General features: G+C 31.9%; 1 protein-coding gene across 2 annotated transcripts in view; it reads left to right on the top strand.

Annotated features, from left to right (window-relative positions):
• Positions 1-3,285: 3,285 nt before the first annotated feature.
• The window catches only part of LOC6037623 (protein GDAP2 homolog), a 145,264-nt gene continuing 125,977 nt past the window's right edge, over positions 3,286-22,572 (top strand). For both annotated transcript variants that reach the window (XM_038266447.1, XM_038266448.1), the window contains exon 1: positions 3,286-3,825. The gene's annotated coding sequence lies outside the window, so the exon portion shown is untranslated. The remainder of the gene's footprint in view (positions 3,826-22,572) is intronic.

Raw genomic sequence — 22,572 nt, forward strand, 5'->3', positions numbered from 1 at the left:
CAGCAGTCTCATTCCTTCGATTTCAACAATAATTTGTCTGCCTGAATCAGATCGTAGCTAAGCATTCGTTTCGTTATTCGTTATCCAACTTTTATGAGTTTGAATCCTAAGGTGGAAAAAAGGATTCTAAGTACAAAGTAAGTCATATTTGAACGTTTCATAAATCATTTCCGGAAATGTTTGATGCATGTTTTCTTGAATTTCACTAAATATTTTCGCTCACAATATAATTATAATATAATATAATATTTGTATCTTTTAAAAAGGATCACAATATGTTACACTATAATATAATATTTGCATCGTATAAAAAAGATCACAATATGGATAAACCATTAGTTTTGGATCAACAAAAATAAAAAAAAAAACTGCATAAAAAGGTTTTGAATAAACATTCATTAAAAAAATATAAATAAATCATTATACAAATGATCAAAGGGCCAATTTACATGATCATTCAAAATGAGTCCGCGGGCCACAAAAAATCACCTCGCGGGCCACGTTTGGCCCGCGGGCCATACTTTGGTCACCCCTGACCTAGACCCACCTTCACGTATACATATCGACTCAGAATCATGTTTTTCATGTTTTTCTTTTAGTTTTTAGTTTTTAGTTTTTAGTTTTTAGTTTTTAGTTTTTAGTTTTTAGTTTTTAGTTTTTAGTTTTTAGTTTTTAGTTTTTAGTTTTTAGTTTTTAGTTTTTAGTTTTTAGTTTTTAGTTTTTAGTTTTTAGTTTTTAGTTTTTAGTTTTTAGTTTTTAGTTTTTAGTTTTTAGTTTTTAGTTTTTAGTTTTTAGTTTTTAGTTTTTAGTTTTTAGTTTTTAGTTTTTAGTTTTTAGTTTTTAGTTTTTAGTTTTTAGTTTTTAGTTTTTAGTTTTTAGTTTTTAGTTTTTAGTTTTTAGTTTTTAGTTTTTAGTTTTTAGTTTTTAGTTTTTAGTTTTTAGTTTTTAGTTTTTAGTTTTTAGTTTTTAGTTTTTAGTTTTTAGTTTTTAGTTTTTAGTTTTTAGTTTTTAGTTTTTAGTTTTTAGTTTTTAGTTTTTAGTTTTTAGTTTTTAGTTTTTAGTTTTTAGTTTTTAGTTTTTAGTTTTTAGTTTTTAGTTTTTAGTTTTTAGTTTTTAGTTTTTAGTTTTTAGTTTTTAGTTTTTAGTTTTTAGTTTTTAGTTTTTAGTTTTTAGTTTTTAGTTTTTAGTTTTTAGTTTTTAGTTTTTAGTTTTTAGTTTTTAGTTTTTAGTTTTTAGTTTTTAGTTTTTAGTTTTTAGTTTTTAGTTTTTAGTTTTTAGTTTTTAGTTTTTAGTTTTAGTTTTTAGTTTTTAGTTTTTAGTTTTTAGTTTTTAGTTTTAGTTTTTAGTTTTTAGTTTTTAGTTTTAGTTTTAGTTTTTAGTTTTTAGTTTTTAGTTTTTAGTTTTTAGTTTTTAGTTTTTAGTTTTTAGTTTTTAGTTTTTAGTTTTTAGTTTTTAGTTTTTAGTTTTTAGTTTTTAGTTTTTAGTTTTTAGTTTTTAGTTTTTAGTTTTTAGTTTTTAGTTTTTAGTTTTTAGTTTTTAGTTTTTAGTTTTTAGTTTTTAGTTTTTAGTTTTTAGTTTTTAGTTTTTAGTTTTTAGTTTTTAGTTTTTAGTTTTTAGTTTTTAGTTTTTAGTTTTTAGTTTTTAGTTTTTAGTTTTTAGTTTTTAGTTTTTAGTTTTTAGTTTTTAGTTTTTAGTTTTTAGTTTTTAGTTTTTAGTTTTTAGTTTTTAGTTTTTAGTTTTTAGTTTTTAGTTTTTAGTTTTAGTTTTTAGTTTTTAGTTTTTAGTTTTTAGTTTTTAGTTTTTAGTTTTTAGTTTTAGTTTTTAGTTTTTAGTTTTTAGTTTTTAGTTTTTAGTTTTTAGTTTTTAGTTTTTAGTTTTTAGTTTTTAGTTTTTAGTTTTTAGTTTTTAGTTTTTAGTTTTTAGTTTTTAGTTTTTAGTTTTTAGTTTTTAGTTTTTAGTTTTAGTTTTTAGTTTTTAGTTTTTAGTTTTTAGTTTTTAGTTTTTAGTTTTTAGTTTTTAGTTTTTAGTTTTTAGTTTTTAGTTTTTAGTTTTTAGTTTTTAGTTTTTAGTTTTTAGTTTTTAGTTTTTAGTTTTAGTTTTTAGTTTTTAGTTTTTAGTTTTTAGTTTTTAGTTTTTAGTTTTTAGTTTTTAGTTTTTAGTTTTTAGTTTTTAGTTTTTAGTTTTTAGTTTTTAGTTTTTAGTTTTTAGTTTTTAGTTTTTAGTTTTTAGTTTTTAGTTTTTAGTTTTTAGTTTTTAGTTTTTAGTTTTTAGTTTTTAGTTTTTAGTTTTTAGTTTTTAGTTTTTAGTTTTTAGTTTTTAGTTTTTAGTTTTTAGTTTTTAGTTTTTAGTTTTTAGTTTTTAGTTTTTAGTTTTTAGTTTTTAGTTTTTAGTTTTTAGTTTTTAGTTTTTAGTTTTTAGTTTTTAGTTTTTAGTTTTTAGTTTTTAGTTTTTAGTTTTTAGTTTTTAGTTTTTAGTTTTTAGTTTTTAGTTTTTAGTTTTTAGTTTTTAGTTTTTAGTTTTTAGTTTTTAGTTTTTAGTTTTTAGTTTTAGTTTTTAGTTTTTAGTTTTTAGTTTTTAGTTTTTAGTTTTTAGTTTTTAGTTTTTAGTTTTTAGTTTTTAGTTTTTAGTTTTTAGTTTTAGTTTTTAGTTTTTAGTTTTTAGTTTTTAGTTTTTAGTTTTTAGTTTTTAGTTTTTAGTTTTTAGTTTTTAGTTTTTAGTTTTTAGTTTTTAGTTTTTAGTTTTTAGTTTTTAGTTTTTAGTTTTTAGTTTTTAGTTTTTAGTTTTTAGTTTTTAGTTTTTAGTTTTTAGTTTTTAGTTTTTAGTTTTTAGTTTTTAGTTTTTAGTTTTTAGTTTTTAGTTTTTAGTTTTTAGTTTTTAGTTTTTAGTTTTTAGTTTTTAGTTTTTAGTTTTTAGTTTTTAGTTTTTAGTTTTTAGTTTTGTTAACGGTTCAAATTTAAATTTGAATAGGCCCTTTTTTGTTTCCCGTCGCAAACTTTTCGCTCAAACCGCTCGAAAGCTCCCTTCATTTGAAAGCTCTCTGGTTGCACCACTTCGTCTCGACGAACTTACACCGTCAACATCAGCGTAGCTTTTCGCCCATGTTTGGCCAACCACCAACACCACCCACCTCAAGCTTATCAATTCATTCAATAGTATTGGTAACGTTTACACTATTGCGAGAAACAGTGAGCAATTTCGAAGACGAGAGAGTGAGAGCGATTTTCCCTTTTTTCACGGTCGAGTCCTGTGTGGCCTGCCGTATAACTTTTCCAGCCTCATCTTCTCCGGCCAGTGAGTGGGTGACAGCAGAGTGGTTCAGTTGCTTGCTTGAATAATACGATTTTTCCCCCTCTCGACCGAAAAGCTGTGTGTCCATTTGTTGACCAGAACATACACACACTGGAAGAAGAAGAAGAAAAAGCTTTTTTAAAGAAAAGCTTCAAAGCTTAAAGGAGTTTTAAGCCAAGAAGAAGACGAAGCCAGCAGTGCTCGTGCAAAAAGTGGTCGTTTTTTCCTTTTTCTTGAGTTTTCCTTTCATCTTTGGACTACTCGTTAGTGAGTGTGTGTATGACAAGTGTGTGTGTTCGTTCGCGTACGAGTTTGCTGCCGAGAGTGGAAAACAGATTTTCCAACTTTTTATCGCCGTTAATGTCGCGCTGAATTTTCCGTTGATGTGGGCAGCAGCAGCAGAAGCCGTTTGAAAGAAAAATTCCAAGAGGAAAAACTCTGCTTGTTTTTTTTCTGTGTGTCAAAGTTTAGTGAAAAGTGCGTGCGTGTTTTTCCACCCTCCAGTGTCCGGAAAAACGCGATTTTCTACTCGTAAAAGTAAGCAAATTTCAACCATAGTTTTTCAGTTCATTTTCACTGATAAAGGAATGTGCTCAAAGTGGTGAATCGAGTTTCCTTCTGGAATAAAAAAAAAGTTGCGTAGCAGCAAAAAGAGTGCCTTTTTGTGGGCAAGCAAAAATCTCTAATTAAATTATCTAACAGTGCGTTTGTGTGAGTGCTTTTTCCCGTTGCCAAAAAGGGCTGTAATTTTCCCAAGGATTTTCCACAAACTCGCGATACGTGAAATCGTCATCTCGCACAGGATTTTTGGATGGCCATGATTTTGGTGTGTATTACGAAATCGTTCTCGAGCAAATGGAACAGTAGGCCGTAAGGATCGAGGTAGGCCAAGACAATTTAAATTTCAGGGTTTCTAGCATGCAAATTCGGGAAATTCAGCGCTTCTTATCGAATGTAGTAACATATTACTAGTGGAGTCTTTAAAGTTCCATTTTCTGATTAAATTTTCCATCTAACGTAACTTTTGGCCAATCTGAGGGAGGGTGAGAAAGAGAAAGACAGCGAGAGAAAAGGGACAAAATGAGAGAGGGAAAACATTGCACAAAAAAAAAAAACGTTGTAATCTTGTAAAAAAGGAGCAAACCCATTAGATTTTCTCGCTCTTCAAAGGACACAGTGGACAGGTTTGGGGAAAAATGGTCAGAGTGGGTCCGTACTAAAATGCATCAATGCATTCAAATACTTAGTTCTTTTAGGTTCTTGTGAATGTTGATTTGGGAAAAATTAAAAATACATACCTATTTAGGGGAACAGCATCTAATTCCAGCGTGCCTCTAATGTTGGCAGGTCAGAGCTTTGACTTTCAATTAAAGCTAATTAAAATCGTTTTCAGCTGAAATCGAGTGATAAATAGCTCAATAAGAAGTGAGCAAGCAAGTTTCTTTCAAAAATTTTGCAAAATTAATTTTTTAAATAGTGAAAATTAGCAAATTTAATGGAGTTAGGAGCAAGTGCTTAACCTACGAAACGAAACATACGAAAATTTCCCCTACAGAACTTACTTTACGCAGAATAATCAAATCAAATATAGTCTTAGCAAGGTTTGATTCAACAAACATTTTATTAAATATAACCAACCAAATTTTGCGTTGAATCAAACCTTCAAAGGGTTACATACATGTAGAAAATAAAAAAAATATATTGCAGAAAATTTGTTGAATCCATTTAAAACATGATTTTCAATCACTCCTGAAAGTTTCATGAAGATATTTTGTAATTAAACTGAGTAAGAGACGATTGAAGCTCAAAAACTGTCCATGCGCAAAGTCAGCTGTCAAACTTTGTGAGCGTTTTTCTCTAAAAACCGAGTTGATTTACGGGTGCCACGAAATCTCGAAATGGGATGGACCAAATTGGCTGAATTTTGGGTTGAAGATTCTCAAGATATATCCCGTGTGCATGACGAAGCCCGATTTTGAAATTTTGCTTTTTAAAAAAAATCAATAATCAAAAACTAACGCTTTTTATATGAATAACATAATAATATTTTTATATTTTTTCAAAATTAAGTTTTTGAAAATCGGCCTTCGGTCATGCACACGGGACCAAGAGCAACGACTCTTCACCGAAATTTTGAGCCGATTTAGTGAAAGCAGTATTGAGATATCGTTTCACCTGTTTTTTTTTTGAAACTGCTAACTTCAAATGACTATATTTTGGCAATGATACAACCAAATGTCTATAAATTGTTTTTTTTTTAATAAATGAAAATGTTTATTTGAATGCCCTGGAATCAGATTAAAAAAAAAAGTTTATTTGTGTGCCTAAACCAACCTCTGACATATTTGCCAATTTTCATGTATGTAACCCCGTAATCTTCTCATTTCTAAAAAAGCCAAAAAACTATTGATTGACGATTTTGGGTTTCTTTTTTTGCGATTTCATTTTTTTTTTATTTGGATGAAACATTATCTATGCATTCCCTACGTCATTCATCATTAGTTTTTTTTTACTCGATTTGGATTCTCTGATCGATTTGGGGTCTTCGGTGAAATTGTAGATTGGGACCATCCACAAACCACGTGGACACATTTTTGGGAATCTCAACCCTCCCTCGTGGTAGTCCATACAAAAAAATATGTTTTAAATTTTTATTTTTACAGAAACTGTTTTAATCAGGTGTGTATTTTTTCAAACGATAGGTTTTTGTCCATAGATTAAGATGCACTATCGATAATGAACCAAAATTGAAGTTTTTGGTCTTTCCCAGATGGATTTATGTCGAAAACATTGCATTTTTTCGAAACTTTTTTCAGAAAAGCTCATTTAAATAAGGGTAGCCTTTTTTCCAGTAAAACCCAAATGTACATTTTTCCCTCTGAGAATATGCAATTTCGACCCTCGATATTTGAGTTTTAGTAAGATAAAAATTGCCAATTTTCAAAATTTCTCAGAATTCAGAAGCAAGACATACTAATTACACGACGTTGCAAGCATATGTCTTAAAGTCAGGGTATGCTTCCTTATAGTAATTTTGGTCGCTGAATCCGAATCTGGAATCTAATTTCATGTTAACAGTGGTATTTTGCAGCTACGCCCATGAGGAATATTATTTGTATGTTTAAATCGCTGCAATTTAAATCGTTTGCATGTTTGGTCATACTTTTCTCGGGTTTCGATCCAATTTGACAAAAACCTATCGTTTTTCAAAAAATCCACATTTGATTGAAACAGTTTCTGTATCGATTCCAAGCGATTTTAGAAAATTTGTTCAAAAAAGTGACTTTTTTCAGTAAATCAAAGAGGGGGTGCGAGAAAGTATTTTATTATTTTTTCTTGTCTAAGAAAATATTGTTCCTAACAGCATTATCTATCATTGAGGAAGTGAGTACCCAAAATTCCTCAACATGACCTCAAAATGGAACAGACTACTCTACAGTCCAGACTCGATTGTCCAAAGGCCTTGGAAAAATCTCATTTCGTTGTCTTTTTTTTTATTGTTAGTTTAAGTATGACCACAAAAGTACGCTGAAGTGATTTAACTTTTTTTAATCCAAAATGGCGGCCAAACTAAGAATTATGAATTACTGAAAAATGCGTTTGGACATTTTTAAGGCAATCAACCATTCACATTTGACAAAAATGGGGTCTCGAATTTTATGTTAAAACTTGGACTGTAATTTTAAAGTAAGAAAATGAAAAAAACAAGATGTTTTTGCGATTCGATTTTCCGAAGTTCATACAAACCTTCAGCTAATCGAACTTTGGATAATCGAGGCTTAAGATAATCGAGTCTGGACTGTAATTTGTAACTTTGTAAATATATAATAAATTTTAAAGTAGTAGTACTTCAGAAGGCCGTACCTTTGCTTGTTTACGCCAAACAACCTTCTAAGACCCAAACCCACAATTTGATGTGCTTTGTTGTAAAAAACGACAAATTTTGTTACCAATTTTCGATCTTTTGCATTAAAAATAGAGCTCGTTTTTCTAAAGAAAATCATGGGTATTACTCGTTAATGTGATTTTGTCAATGTTTTGGAAAGAATGACTTTTTTGGGGTCAGCAACTTAAACTTTATTGAGGTCCTATATTATTTATCAATACAAACAAAATCTAGATGAGAAAAATACATATGAATGACGATAAACATAAAACACGAGCAATAATGTTTTCGTTTGGAACAAAAGGTGCTCAACAAAATGTTCTTCAAAAAAGGTTTCATAATTGTTGGCCACTTGCATACCCCACTGTGCACCGTTTGCGATTGGGTGGGTGCCAGCATTCCTCCCACAACACCCACACAAACGCGTGGAGTACCAAGTGTGGTGAAGTGATCGACAACACTCACTCACACACACAGCATGACGGGTGGACCATGTGCTCAAGCTTGAAAGGACTTTGCGAGAGTGAGAGAGAGCAACAGAGAAAGAGAGTGGAAAATCGGAGAGGATATGTTTGGAGAGCTTTTCTCTTTCGGGAATGTTTGTTAGCTTATTTGTGTGAGTGTGATGTAATGGCATCCTTGTGTTATCAACAGAGAACGGGAGGGCAAAAAAAATACGAAAAGGCGACGTGGGTGATGTTTTTATTTTTTATTTATTTATTTTTTTCTGTTACACTAAACCCGTTGCGTTCTTTGTTACATCAATTAGAATGATCGTTATAACACATATACCGGTGAGAGTTTAATTCTTTTGAAACTTCCACTAATGTGTGGGTTTCACAATGGAAAAAGAATACAATAATTGATGCATTTCATCTAGGTTAAATAAATTGTTTTTACAACAGAGGAAACACTCATATGTTTAGCCGTTAAGGGTTCGTTCCTATTTTCATCTAAAAAACTTGTTTGGCAATGCTTTTTAGATTTCTATACCCAGAACTGGGTACGGCATACGAGAGGATAAAGAGCACGGTTCGGTAGCAAAATGGTACTGTGTGCGGACGGAGAGGATAAATCCCGAAATTACCGAGAGTACTTTACTCATGGGTTCATTTCCCAAAAAAATTCATCTATCAATAAAAAAGTACCGGTACCGAGACTCGAACCCAAGAATTCGGCATATTGAACCGTGCCTTTGAGAAGTTGTCTCAGATTTCGGTCATTCGATTTTTTTTTGTATTTTTTAATCCGAATGATACTTTTTTGGTGCCTTCGGTATGCCCAAAGAAGCCATTTTGCATCATTAGTTTCTCCATATAATTTTCTATACAAATTTGGCAGCTGTCCATACAAAAATAATGTATGAAAATTCAAAAATCTGTATCTTTTGAAGAAATTTTTTGATCGATTTGATGTCTTCGGCAAAGTTGTAGGTATGGATATGGACTATTTGGTTATTTTTAATTTCACTTTTGTCACTAAAACTTGATTTGCAAAAACACTATTTTATTAATTTTTTTGATATTTTTTAGAGGACATCAAATGCCAACTTTTCAGAAATTTCCAGGATGGGCAAAAAAATCTTGGACCGAGTTATAAATTTTTGAATCAATACAGATTTTTTTCAAAAAATCGAAATATTGGTCGCAAAAATTTTTCAACTTCATTTTTCGATGTAAAATCAAATTTGCAAACAAAAAGTACTCTAGTGAATTTTTGATAAAGTGCACCGTTTTCAAGTAAAATCCATTTACGGGGTAACTTTTTTGAATATAGTCACAATTTTTCATTTTTTTTAAATTAGTGCCCATGTTTGCCTACCCTTGAATTTTTTTTGAAAAGCTGAGAAAATTCTCTATATTTTGCTTTCTTGAACTTTGTTAATACGACCCTTAGTTGCTGAGATATTGCCATGCAAGTGTTTGAAACAGGAAAATTGATGTTTTCTAAGTCTCACCCAAACAACATACCATTTTCTAATGTTGATATCTCAGCAACTAATGGTCCGATTAACAATGTTAAAATATGAAAAAGACGTGAAATTTTCCGATCTTTTCGAAAAAAATATTTTCAAAAATTTTAAATCAAGACTAGCATTTCAAAAGGGTCACACATTCAATATTAACGTTATGATTCGAATTCCCGGACGCTTCGAAACCCGGACACCTTATCTTGTTTTATCAATTATTTGGATATAAGTTTGCATTATGAATGTCAAAACTGTGTTATTTTATGAATTCAAACATCAACTTTCATATAAAGTTTGTTTGAACGCTGTAGTAAATGTCAAAACAATAAAATAAAATTTTATGATCACCAAAAATGCGAAACATTTCACGTGAAATATTTCATAGGCGTCCGAAGCACCGGGAAGGCAAAACAGAAATTTAAGGTTTTGATTTCCTTAAATTCTTAGCAAATTTTTAAATGAAATATCGATTGTTTTGATGTTAACAACTTATTTGAGACCTAAAGAATGCCATCCACTAACATTTCAGTCCAAATTTGTGTGCGATTCATTAGTAAAATCGAGTTTCCGATGAGGAAAAAATGTTAGAAAAGACATATTTTGTATGCGTTCTCTTAAAACTGACTGTTAATACTACATCCTGATGATATTTCTTCATTTCCAGCTTATTACATGATTTTTTGTCAGCTATAACGAAAATGAAAGTGTCCGGATTTCGAATCATGACGTTATTGAACCAATAACCATTACTTTTATAAAATGAGAAGGTTTTTTTGAACTTTGTTCCAATAACAATTAAAACTTTTAATCTTGAAACAAATGTTAGCTTTGGGAACCATCCATAAACCACGTGGACACTTTTTTGGTAATCTGTTAACACCCTCCCCTCCCCCCCTTTGTGGACAATTGTCCAGGCAAAAAAAACTTTTTTGTATGGATCGTGGACAATCGCCCCCCCCCCCGTGTCCACGTGGTTTATGGATGGTCCCTTGTGTAGAATTATCAAAAGAATCCGATGATGCAGTCCATTTACCGATTCCAACTTATTTTCTTGAAGAATTACATAATTACATGACACTACACGAAAAAAAAAGAGTTCCCAAAATCGTGAATAAGCGTCCCGAGCAGACGGAAATAACTTGGGAATAACATTTTTTGATATTTGAAAATACTAGGCCAATAACATTTTCTGTTATTCATAACTAGATTTGTTATTCGCCGTTATGATTTTGTTATTGGATTGTTATTGGAATAACAGACTAATAACATTTTGAGTTATTTTTCGAACAAATCTCTGTTATTATTTTTTGTTATTTTAACAACTAATCCGATCATCCCAATAACGGTTGGAGGTATTCTTCCATAACAAAAAATGTTATTCCCAAGTGGTTTTGGCTCTCAACCAATATCAGACCAATAACAATTTTTGTTATGATAACATAAACTGTTATTAAAGTCTTATGCAAAAATGGATTTTGCGAGAAGATTCCATAACACTTTAAGTTATTTTAACAGTATTTGTTATTGAAATGGCATGATTTTTTTTATTACCGTCTGCCCGGGGTTCATGAAAATGGGAACCCCGAACAAAGTGTTAAAATTTCATGATACGTTCCCATTTTCATGAACGCTTATTCACGATTTTGGGAACTCTTTTTTCGCCGTGTATCAAAGTATTTTAACAATCCTATTCATAAATGTGTTCATAAGTTTCCTTTTAGCTTTTGAAAAACAAATACATCCGGGGTTTTCGGAACCAACGGTTTTCCCCAGAAAAGCAACAAATTTTCCTTAGCATGCTATGAATGCTTGATGAATACCGCGACGCCACATGTCAAACAGCTACCACGTGATTGTAAAATTTGCACCATAACATTTTTTTCTTATTTGGAGGTTTAGAATACAGCTAAATAGCATTAGGATCACCATAAATTTTAAATCTATGGTTCAAAAAGTAATAAAAAGTAATTTTTTATAAGCGATGCTAGTCCACGTGGTAGCTGTTTGACATGTGGCGTCGCGGTGTTCATCAAGCATTCATAGCATGCTAAGGAAAATTTGATACTTTTCTGGGGAAAACCGTTGGTTCCGAAAACCCCGGATGTATTGCCGTTGAGCTCGATGGGGGTTAAACGAATCGACCTGGTCTTTTAGGAAAATTTGTTCTCCAGACGGTTCCGCTCATTTCTGGCCATCCTAGAAGTTTCTACATGTTTCCCCCAGGCCTGTAGGAGCGAATGAACGAAAATTCAAAATTTCCCATAGTAAATCCCATGTAAACTTGAACTCGCTTGAGACAAGCCAGTTTTCAACCAAATAAGCTGGAATTTGGCCTGAGAGTCCCTATGGGTATGCCCTACAAGGGGAACCACACCAGAACTTGATCTGAGAACTTTTGAAAATCCGTACCCACCCTAATAGATATGTCAATCAAAAGTTGTTCAAATTTACTACCATCATTAATGTTAACCAAATAGGAGCACTTTTAGTCTTGATCTTGCGGTTTGGCTTAGAATCGCTGAAAAATCAAGATGATTAATTAATATTCCTTCAAAAATAAAAAAATCCTAAAACAATTCGTGACCTCCGCCAGTTCGTCACAAGCACCAGGCCCTCTTTGAACTCAAGGACACGTTGTGAACTTGCCATCCACCAGGGTTCACCAGCAAAGTTCTTACAAATTTACGCATAATTTGTTCACAAAGCGTATATCCCTGTCGACGGCAAGAAACCTTTTTATTGCCTTATTGAAATGAGGCCAATAATACCGCCCGTCCTGACCCTCCACCGCCTACCGCCAAGGACCTTCAGCAGGACTTTATGTGCGAAATGTTCGCATCCTTGATGTGGGCCGAACACGCACACTTTTAACGGCTCCTTTCGATTGGACTTAGTACGCCACGAACGGACATTTTACACTGATAAGGGCTTTTTAAGGTGGGTGGTGCACGTAAAAAAATCTTGTAGCTAATTTTTAGTGAAAAATGATTTGTTTTTCAACGATTTATTGAAAAATTGCTTATGTTTTAAATTGCTTCTCACTTTTGAAATTGTGAAACCATTCAAATGGTGGAAGTGGTCAATAACGTGTGAGTGTACCCGAAGCCTTTTCATACGCAATTTGTTGTGGGGTTTATCTTAAATAGGGTGGCAAAAGGTTAAACCCTAATCCTGTTTTTTTTTGTGTGATTAATTTTACATCTGATAAAAAAATCAAAAATTCAAAACACGTTCAATTACGTTTCATTTAATTTGTTAACATGCTTAACAACTCGTGTTTTCTAAAGTTATTATATTGCATGAAGTGTCAAATTTTTCAACTGATGGAGGTCAACGTAAAAAAAATCAATAAGTTAGGGTCATGGGACGGGACATGCTGCCAGCATTCACTTCCCTGGCACTTTGAATGTGTGCTGTTTCTGAATGAACTTGTACACAATCAACCGGTTGCATCGCTCCGAGGAAACTGGGTGGCGGTGGCGGTAGGTTAAGGAAGCTTTCACTGCCTATATTTTATACCACTTAAAAGTTACAGGAAAGGGAGTAACATTGCAGAATAATAGCATGGCATTTTAAATGCAGTAATTATGAGTTATTTGATAAATTAACGGTGGAACGATGATCAAGATAAATTGAATTTCTTGAAAAATTTATTCAACTCAGAAATAGTAGCCTTGACCCCTCTTTAATGTTCATCAAATGTTGAATATGCGGTATATTTTTTCATAAATAACAGCTGAAATAAAGTACAAATTAATTTACAGTAGGGTTATTCCCTGCCAAGTGTGAGTTGGCAGGGAACTGTTAATAAATTTATACTTTATTTCAGCTGTTATTTATGAAAAAAAAAATATATACAGCAATTCCCCACGAAAACAGCATGGAAAAAAACAAAAGTGCTCGGATCGGGCTCAAAATTTTTGTGGGAGTTCCCTGGCCGAAATAATTAGACCCGTATTTTTTTGTTTGGCCATTAGGGTGACCTACGCCGTGTTAGGGTGGTCTGAAAAATGGCCATTTTCGTCGATTTTCGCAAAAACCACTTTTTTCGAAAAATCATAACTCCTCGCCATTTCAACCGATTTCAATTGTCTTATACGCAAATGAATGGTGATAAGTTGGTCTTTCAAAGAAAAATAGTAAGAAGTTTCAAAAATCTAGCCTAACATATGAAAAGGGCGTATGCAACTTTAAAATGCCGTTTTGACGGTGTCTGGACCAAAGAGCCTATGTCTGGAAATAATTTTATCGGATTCCCCGGACATTTTTACATAACATACTAAAAAATGGGAGGAGTTCATTAACAGGATTCCGAGATATGATTTTTTGAAAATAAAATCCGTGTTTTCTGACGCGCCGCGCGCAAAAACCGGAAAATGACAAAATTGGCAAAAAATCAACTTTTTTCACAAAAACTGCGATAACATTAAAATTTTAGCGATGACCTATAGATGTCTGGGTACCAAAATTTTCGTAATTAAAAGACGCAACTTTTGGTACCCAGACATGTATAGGTCATCGCTGAAATTTTTAAGTTATCGCAGTTTTTGTGAAAAAAAGTTGATTTTTTGCCAATTTTGTCATTTTCCGGTTTTTGCGCGCGGCGCGTCAGAAAACACGGATTTTATTTTCAAAAAATCATATCTCGGAATCCTGTTAATGAACTCCTCCCATTTTTTAGTATGTTATGTAAAAATGTCCGGGGAATCCGATAAAATTATTTCCAGACATAGGCTCTTTGGTCCAGACACCGTCAAAACGGCATTTTAAAGTTGCATACGCCCTTTTCATATGTTAGGCTAGATTTTTGAAACTTCTTACTATTTTTCTTTGAAAGACCAACTTATCACCATTCATTTGCGTATAAGACAATTGAAATCGGTTGAAATGGCGAGGAGTTATGATTTTTCGAAAAAAGTGGTTTTTGCGAAAATCGACGAAAATGGCCATTTTTCAGACCACCCTAACACGGCGTAGGTCACCCTAATGGCCAAACAAAAAAATACGGGTCTAATTATTTCGGCCAGGGAACCCCCAGAAAAATTTTGAGCCCGATCCGAGCACTTTTGTTTTTTTCCATGCTGTTTTCGTGGGGAATTGCTGTATATATATATATAAAGCTGCTCCGACATCCTTCGATTTCCGACAAACTTGACTTAAGGCAGTGTTTCTATGTCTTATGTCTTATTTTCAAGAGCCTTATTCCTCCCCTCCCTTCGCCCACCATGGCTTAAAATTGTTGATATCAATGCATGAATAAATATCATAGTTTGATAAAACAAATTAAATCTCAAAACCTAGAAAAAAAAAACAAATTATTTAGAAAAATGGAAATTCATAAAGTCTTAGAGAATTCAATACATAACTTCATTATGTTTTACATGAGAACTATTCGTTGCACTGATAGTATCTGATGATTCCAGTTTGAACGAATGATACAACTCAGAGTTTTATTTAATTAAAACAAGCATTTTTTCTGTCATTTCATATTTTATACAGTATTCAGCAAAACCTTACAAAAATTCAATTGCATAAGTATTTTTTTTTTAGAAAATTCTTTTTCAAATAACTTCTTGTGCTCTTTTCGAAATTGAAAATAACGAAAATTTTATAAGAAAATATAATATTTCAAGAACGACTCATATATGAAACCATGTTATAAGTTACAGAATGGAAGTGTTCTCTTTTTTAAAACAATGTCGAAATATGCCGAATATCCAACTTAAACTTGTTAGAAACCGTCAAAATTTACAAAAATAATTTAATTTAATCATTGGTTTATCAGCATGAAATTCGATTTATTATATATCCTCATTCCCCCACAAACAAGGTCAAATTCGACCCCAGGGTGGATTTCCTCACCGGTTGAGAAACACTGCTTTATAACATCAAGTAATGTAACTGTTCATGCCTCAGATTACAGTCTAAATCTGTCTTAACCCTCTACAACCCAACTCCGCCTATAGACGGGCTTCGATTTAAAAAATCGCCAAAAATCCATTTTTCAATCAATTTTTGCTCTTAATAATGCATTGGAAAGAAGAACTCTCAAAATTTGAGAAAATTTGTGGGTTGGAAGTTTCACTTGTTTAGTGTGACTTTGCCAATGTTTTTAATAATGTTAGTTTTTAGGAGTCAACTTTGGCTGTGTTTTTTACTAACATTTCCTATGTATTAAGTAAAAAGAAGTGTGTAGTAATTTTTCTTGTGTCTCAGACTATGACTTCATGAATTTTTAACAAATTAAATGATAAAATAAAATAAAATTTAAAATTGGCTGTGAAAACATGAAAAAAATAGATAGGCAAAATGTAATGAAAGGTCAAATACTACCAAAATCAAACATGAACTAAACAAGATAAATGCAAAAATGAAACAAGAAAAACATAAAACAAGAGAAGTAAAGGTTTTCGTAGAACAAAAGTTGCTCAAAATGACCTCCTAAACATGGAAAAAAAAAAAACGAAAAAAAATGGCCAGTAGAGGGATAAAAACTTTGTTTTCGATATCTTCATGAAACTTTCAGCAGTGATTGAAAAACATATTTTTAGTGGATTTGATAAATTTTCTGTAATAAATGTGATTCTAAAAATACTCCAAAGTGATCTCGAAAAATGATACCCAAGATGGCAGCAAATAAGGCGGCTACACTTTTTAAATAATACAATAATAATTGCACATGGTTTTAGGGTTTTTGTTACAAATTTCAGGATCACAATCGAATTTTTAGGATCTCTGAAGGCCAAACATTGAAGAATATAAAGTGCGATTTTCTCAGCAAGGTTCATTGAAAGTGGTTTATTTCAGAAAAAAAATCACTCATGCTGAGCAACTCTCTACGAAATCGGTCTTTTTTCTTAAATTTTTTTTTATTTTTTAATCCTACTGAAACTTTATTGGTGCCTTCGGTATGCCCAAAGAAGCCATTTTGCATCATTAGTTTGTCCATATAATTTTCCATACAAATTTGGCAGCTGTCCATACAAAAATGATGTATAAAAATTCAAAAATCTGTATCTTTTGAAGGAATTTTTTGATCGATTTGGTGTCTTCGGCAAAGTTGTAGGTATGGATACGGACTACACTGGAAAAAAATAATACACGGTAAAAAAAATTTGGTGATTTTTTTATTTAACTTTTTAACACTTAAACTTGATTTGCAAAAAAACACTATTTTTTTTTTTTTATTTTTTGATATGTTTTAGAGAACATAAAATGCCAACTTTTCAGAAAATTCCAGGTTGTGCAAAAAATCATTGACCAAGTTATAAATTTTTTAATCAATACTGATTTTTTCAAAAAATCGAAATTTTGGTCGCAAAAATTTTTCAATGTAAAATTGAATTTGCAATCAAAAAGTACTAAAGTGAAATTTTGATAAAGTGCACCATTTTCAAATTATAGCCATTTTTATGCAACTTTTTTCAAAATAGTCGCAATTTTCATTTTTTATAATTAGTGCACATGTTTGTCCACTTTTGAAAAAAATATTTTTGAAAAGCTGAGAAAATTCTCTATATTTTGCTTCATCGGACTTTGTTGATACGACCTTTAGTTGCTGAGATATTGCAATGCAAAGGTTTAAAAACAGGAAAATTGATATTTTCTAAGTCTCACCCAAACAGCCCACCATTTTTTTAGTGTCGATATCTCAGCAACTAATGGTCCGATTTTCATTGTTAAAATATGAAACATTTGTGAATTTTTCCGATCTTTTAAAAAAAAAAAATTTCAAATCAAGACTAACATTTTAAAAGGGCGTATATTCAATGTTTGGCCCTTTTCAAATGATAGTCTTGATTTGAAAATTTTGAAAATATTGTTTTCGAAAAGATCGGAAAATTTCACAAATGTTTCATATTTTAAGATTGAAAATCGGACCATTAGTTGCTGAGATATCGACATTGAAAAATGGTGGGCTGTTTGGGTGAGACTTAGAAAACATAAATTTTCCTGTTTTAAAACCTTTGCATGGCAATATTTCAGCAACTAAAGGTCGTTTCAACAAAGTCCGAGGAAGCAAAATGTAGAGAATTTTCGCAGCTTTTCAAAAATATTTTTTCGAAATGTGTGCAAACATGTGCACTAATTATAAAAAAAAATGAAAATTGCGACTATTTTGAAAAAAGTTACATAAAAATGGCTATAACTTGAAAATGGTGCACTTTATCAAAATTTCACTTAAGTACTTTTTGATTGCAAATTCAATTTTACATCGAAAAATGGAGTTGAAAATTTTTTGCGACCAAAATTTCGATTTTTTGAAAAAATCAGTATTGATTAAAAAATTCATAACTCGGTCAATGATTGTTTTGCACAACCTGGAAATTTCTGAAAAGTTGGCATTTCATGTCCTCTAAAACATATCAAAAAATAAAAAAATTAAAAATAGTGTTTTTTTGCAAATCAAGTTTTAGTGTTAAAAAGTTAAATAAAAAAATCACCAAATTTTTTTTACCGTGTATAATTCTTTCCAGTGTAGTCCGTATCCATACCTACAACTTTGCCGAAGACACCAAATCGATCAAAAAATTCCTTCAAAAGATACAGATTTTTGAATTTTTATACATCATTTTTGTATGGACAGCTGCCAAATTTGTATGGAAAATTATATGGACAAACTAATGATGCAAAATGGCTTCTTTTGGCATACCGAAGGCACCAAAAAAGTTTCAGTCGGATTAAAAAATACAAAAAAAAATCGAATGACCGAAATCCTAGAGAACTGCTCTGCTTGTAACTTCCAACTAATTCGATAAAAATGTGAACTAACCGTTAAACAATTTGCACACTAAAACATTTGGAATATTACAATTGAAGTAATCGTTAAATTTACCTTTTCTTGAATCATGTTAACGTATTTTTACTGTAAAATTATGTATATTCTGAAGTAAATTGATAAAATTCTCATGGGCACACAACGACATTATGTGAATCCTAAAATGACATGACAAATAACCCATTATTACGATTTATTTGATGCACATAACTGCATCAAATTTTATGTAATTTTTCATCAAATGAAACCCAAATAAACACAAAACATTAGAAAGAAGGGTATATTTCCCCTATATCATAGATGTGAATAATGGGAATGGCATTCTAAAATAATTGTAAACAAATGGTGAATCCATTGTAGGTTTCAGCATTTGCACCACCAAAAAAGATTAATAAAGCTGTCCAATCTCAGCTTGTTCCCTTCTCGAATAGTCAAAAAAAATATACCAATATCTAAATTTGACTCCCTTTTCGATGGAAAACCCAGAGCGAGGAAGAGCTTATTCGAGCGAAAAACAAATCCATCGACAGCTGTGTGTGCAATTGGATATGGCCAACAGCATATTGCTTTGTACTACCGACTGAATAACTCCCTTTCCGGAACATCAGAACCATCGTAACGAAATCCGAAACCGGGCAGGACGAATGTGTGTCCTCACGAGGTTCTGTGTCCTTCTGAGTGAATTTATTTTTAAACACACAAGCCAACGCGACCTTCTCCGGGAATCTGCATATTTTCATTTTTTTCTGGAACGGATGGCCACATATGGTCATGTTTTCGTTTGTTTTCCCTGCAAAAGATAGGGTTGAATGGATCGGTGGAACCTGCTGTGGCAGAAGGACAACCGAATCGTGGATTTGGAGCTAAATCTAAGTAGAACATTTCAGGATTGTCTGAATTTGTTTTACCTTTTGCGCTGATTGCAACGATTTTTGCATAATAGCTACGCTTTGCCTTAGGACTCTGACAAAATTCAAAAGCTCGAAGATAAAGTGCACTTGAAAGCGAAAAAAAGAACCGCACAGCATCCGACTTTTCTCGAAAAGCAGGTCACTTTTCCACCACTTCCAGTGGTCGTTATCGTCATTATGCTTTTTCGGGGGTAGATCTTTCAGCGAAGCTCAAAGAGCGGTTCCAAGCAGTCTGGCCAAGTCGAATGTGTCGCAGCAGTGGCTCTCTGAAAAAAAAAAAAAAAAACTCCTACTCGAAGACCATTTCCAGCAGCTTTTGAGAGACATATCCAGTAATGCTCCCCACCAGATGGCACTGTACGCGGAGGAAGATAAACTGTACGCCTACACGTATGCAACCTTGACACTGTGGGAAAAATTTCAAGCGCTACGCCGTAAAGTAGGCAACACCGGAGCAATACATTTCGATGTTCAATTTCACAAGATCATTTTTACTCAAAAATGTACACATTTTTCACCTGTGCTAATCTACCGCACAAACACAGAGAGAGAGAGAGAGAGAGAGCCGCACCGTAATCATCTATGAATTTTAAATGACTTGATACACGATAATAATCCGCCGGTGAGCGCTTGCTCTCGAGCTTTCGGCATCTCATTTCCTTTCACCGTATTGAGTCCTTTTTTTGGCATTCAAACACTTTTTTGTACTCCTACACGGAACCACACGGAAGAGGAAAGTTTTGTCAGGTGAAGGTGGGGTGTTCTTATGTGATTTAAACTTAAAGTTTTTGTTTGATTGATTTTGTAATAAAATTTAAATTCCTGACTCCAGAAAAATGCAATCCATGAAAAAATTTCAAAAATTCTAAAATTTAAAATCCTGAACCCTAGCTGAAAAAAATATTTCAAAAAGTGGATTTTTAAACATTCTATCGTGGCACCCATTTCGACGGGTAAAAAGAGCATATGATCAAACATGACCTGGTTTTCCATTGCTTTTCTGTCTTTTTTGCCATTCATTCACCAGATCTCTAGCCTCAATAGTTTAGTGTGGGTGTGGGTGGTGACCGAGCTTTCTGTTTAGAGGAAAGAGTGTGGGTGTGTCCCAGCTTCCAATAACAACTCCCGACTCCTTTGAAGTGAATGGAACTAGGATGATGAGGGGGAAAATTGGGGCGAAAAATATGTACATTGCATAGAAATGCATTTTGATTGAATTTCAGGACATGATTTGGTGTTAGCAAGTTGATAAGTGTTTTCAACATTTTTGTAATTCGGAACTTAAATAGCGCTGTATCTTGCAGCCGTTGCATCGTATCAAAAAGCAGTCGAAGACAAACTTGTGGAAAATTTGACAGGCTTTCCGAAAAAAATGCACTGAAAGAAAAAACACTCCCCTTCAGAGGTTTAAAAGTCAAATTTTAAGGTAAGCCCACGATTTTTTGTCTCGTTCAAAATTTTTGTGAAAATGGCCTAAGAAGACAATTTTACATAAAAGTCTCCATAATGACCACTGTCCTGAGCCAATCCTTGTGTAGTTACAGCGGATTTAAAAATAAAAATATTGAAAAATACGTTTTTGATTCTTTTTGACAATTTCTATACGTAAATGTGATTCTTGTAAATACTTTTACCGAAAAGCTCGTCCAATTTCGCATAAGATTGTCTTTGACCAAATTTCAATTGGAAGTATTGGCATCCAGCTGTAAGCTTATTACATTGCTCATAACTGAAAACAGAATATTTTTTTCAGTGTAGTTCAGTGGATGGTAGTAACTTGGATACTAAAATAGCTTAAAGTATAAAAAAGCGCCGCTTTTTGAGATTTTTTTTTATTTTTTATTTTGAAAACTTTTCAAAATAACTAATTCTCATAAAATTGGCGTGTTTTTTTCTTTCAATGTATTTTTTTTCGAAAATCCAATCAAATTTCACACAAGTTTGTCTTCGACCACTTTTTGATACGATGCAACGGCTTCGAGATACATACAGCGATTTTTATATTCCGAATTAGAAAAATATTGAGTGAAACTGGCTCCATATACACAAAATGGCTTACATAAGTGTTGAATAACATTGAAATCGGAGAGGAAAATCATGAACTAGATTTTAAACTTTTTTCTAATCTAATCTAATTTAATCTAATCTAATCTAATCTAATCTAATCTAATCTAATCTAATCTAATCTAATCTAATCTAATCTAATCTAATCTAATCTAATCTAATCTAATCTAATCTAATCTAATCTAATCTAATCTAATCTAATCTAATCTAATCTAATCTAATCTAATCTAATCTAATCTAATCTAATCTAATCTAATCTAATCTAATCTAATCTAATCTAATCTAATCTAATCTAATCTAATCTAATCTAATCTAATCTAATCTAATCTAATCTAATCTAATCTAATCTAATCTAATCTAATCTAATCTAATCTAATCTAATCTAATCTAATCTAATCTAATCTAATCTAATCTAATCTAATCTAATCTAATCTAATCTAATCTAATCTAATCTAATCTAATCTAATCTAATCTAATCTAATCTAATCTAATCTAATCTAATCTAATCTAATCTAATCTAATCTAATCTAATCTAATCTAATCTAATCTAATCTAATCTAATCTAATCTAATCTTATCAGACCCTAGTGCAGCCAATGTCTCGAAGGGCGCCACAACTCGCTCTCTGGAACAGTATTCCTAGTTCCAGTTGTCATGACCTAGTGGTAAGCAATTTTGCTTACCAATCCAAAGGACGGGGAACGAACCCCGCCTCGAGCGATTTTGATATTTCGTTCATATTTGTAAATCAAGTTTTGATCACAGGAGGCTGAAAAAGCAAACAAAATAAAAATCAAGAAACGAAAAATAGGCAAGACGAAGTTTGTCGGGTTTAGCTTGTAATTAATAATTGATTAAAAAATCGTTTTCAAAATACCGACTTTTGCACGGAAAGCTACCAAAATTGTAAGAAAACGTGTATGGGTGAATTAATAATTAAAAATGACTTAGGCCGTTGCTAATATTTTTTGAAGTTTATGTATGAAGGGGGGCATAATTAATTCAAAAAATCAGGGGGCAAAAAATATTTTTTTCAAAAATCTTCAAAAATTTATTGAAAATAGTAGTAAAATCAACTTAAAACAACCTAAACCGCATTTATCTGCATTTATAATCATATTTAGCATGTTTGAGCTGGATTAAAAGTATTTTGAATTTTTAAAAAATCCAATGTACAGCACCGCAAAAACTTTTTTCTTGCAAAAAAAATATTGTCGATAATTAGATATTTTGGAAACTAATGATTGCAAAACAACTGGGTAGGTGTAAAATGCATTTTTAAACACTTTGTTCATTAAAATGTTGAAACCATGGTTCGTAAATTCAATGTTTAAACTTTTTTAAACATTGACCCCCCCCCCCCCCTCCACTTTGGTCAGAGTCGAGGGACATAAACTTCAAAAAATATTTGCAACGGCCTTATTTGTTCATAGAAACAGGACAAAACTACCCCTGTTCGTTTAAATGTCTCAAAAGCTGAGAAAAACGTAAGATTTTTTTTATACCTAAGCATAAGTATTGAGTTTTTTTTCAAATAAATCCTCTGTTTTTGTAGAACATGTACTGAATAATTTCAGCTTTTTTTTAAGAACACATGTTTTAGAACGAAGCTGCGTCTTAAACTCACAAGTGATGAGAATGCGTATGGGACATTAATGCGATTAATAGTTTCTTAA

Source organism: Culex quinquefasciatus, chromosome 3, assembly GCF_015732765.1.
Source record: "Culex quinquefasciatus strain JHB chromosome 3, VPISU_Cqui_1.0_pri_paternal, whole genome shotgun sequence".
Classification (NCBI taxonomy): Eukaryota; Metazoa; Arthropoda; class Insecta; order Diptera; family Culicidae; genus Culex; species Culex quinquefasciatus.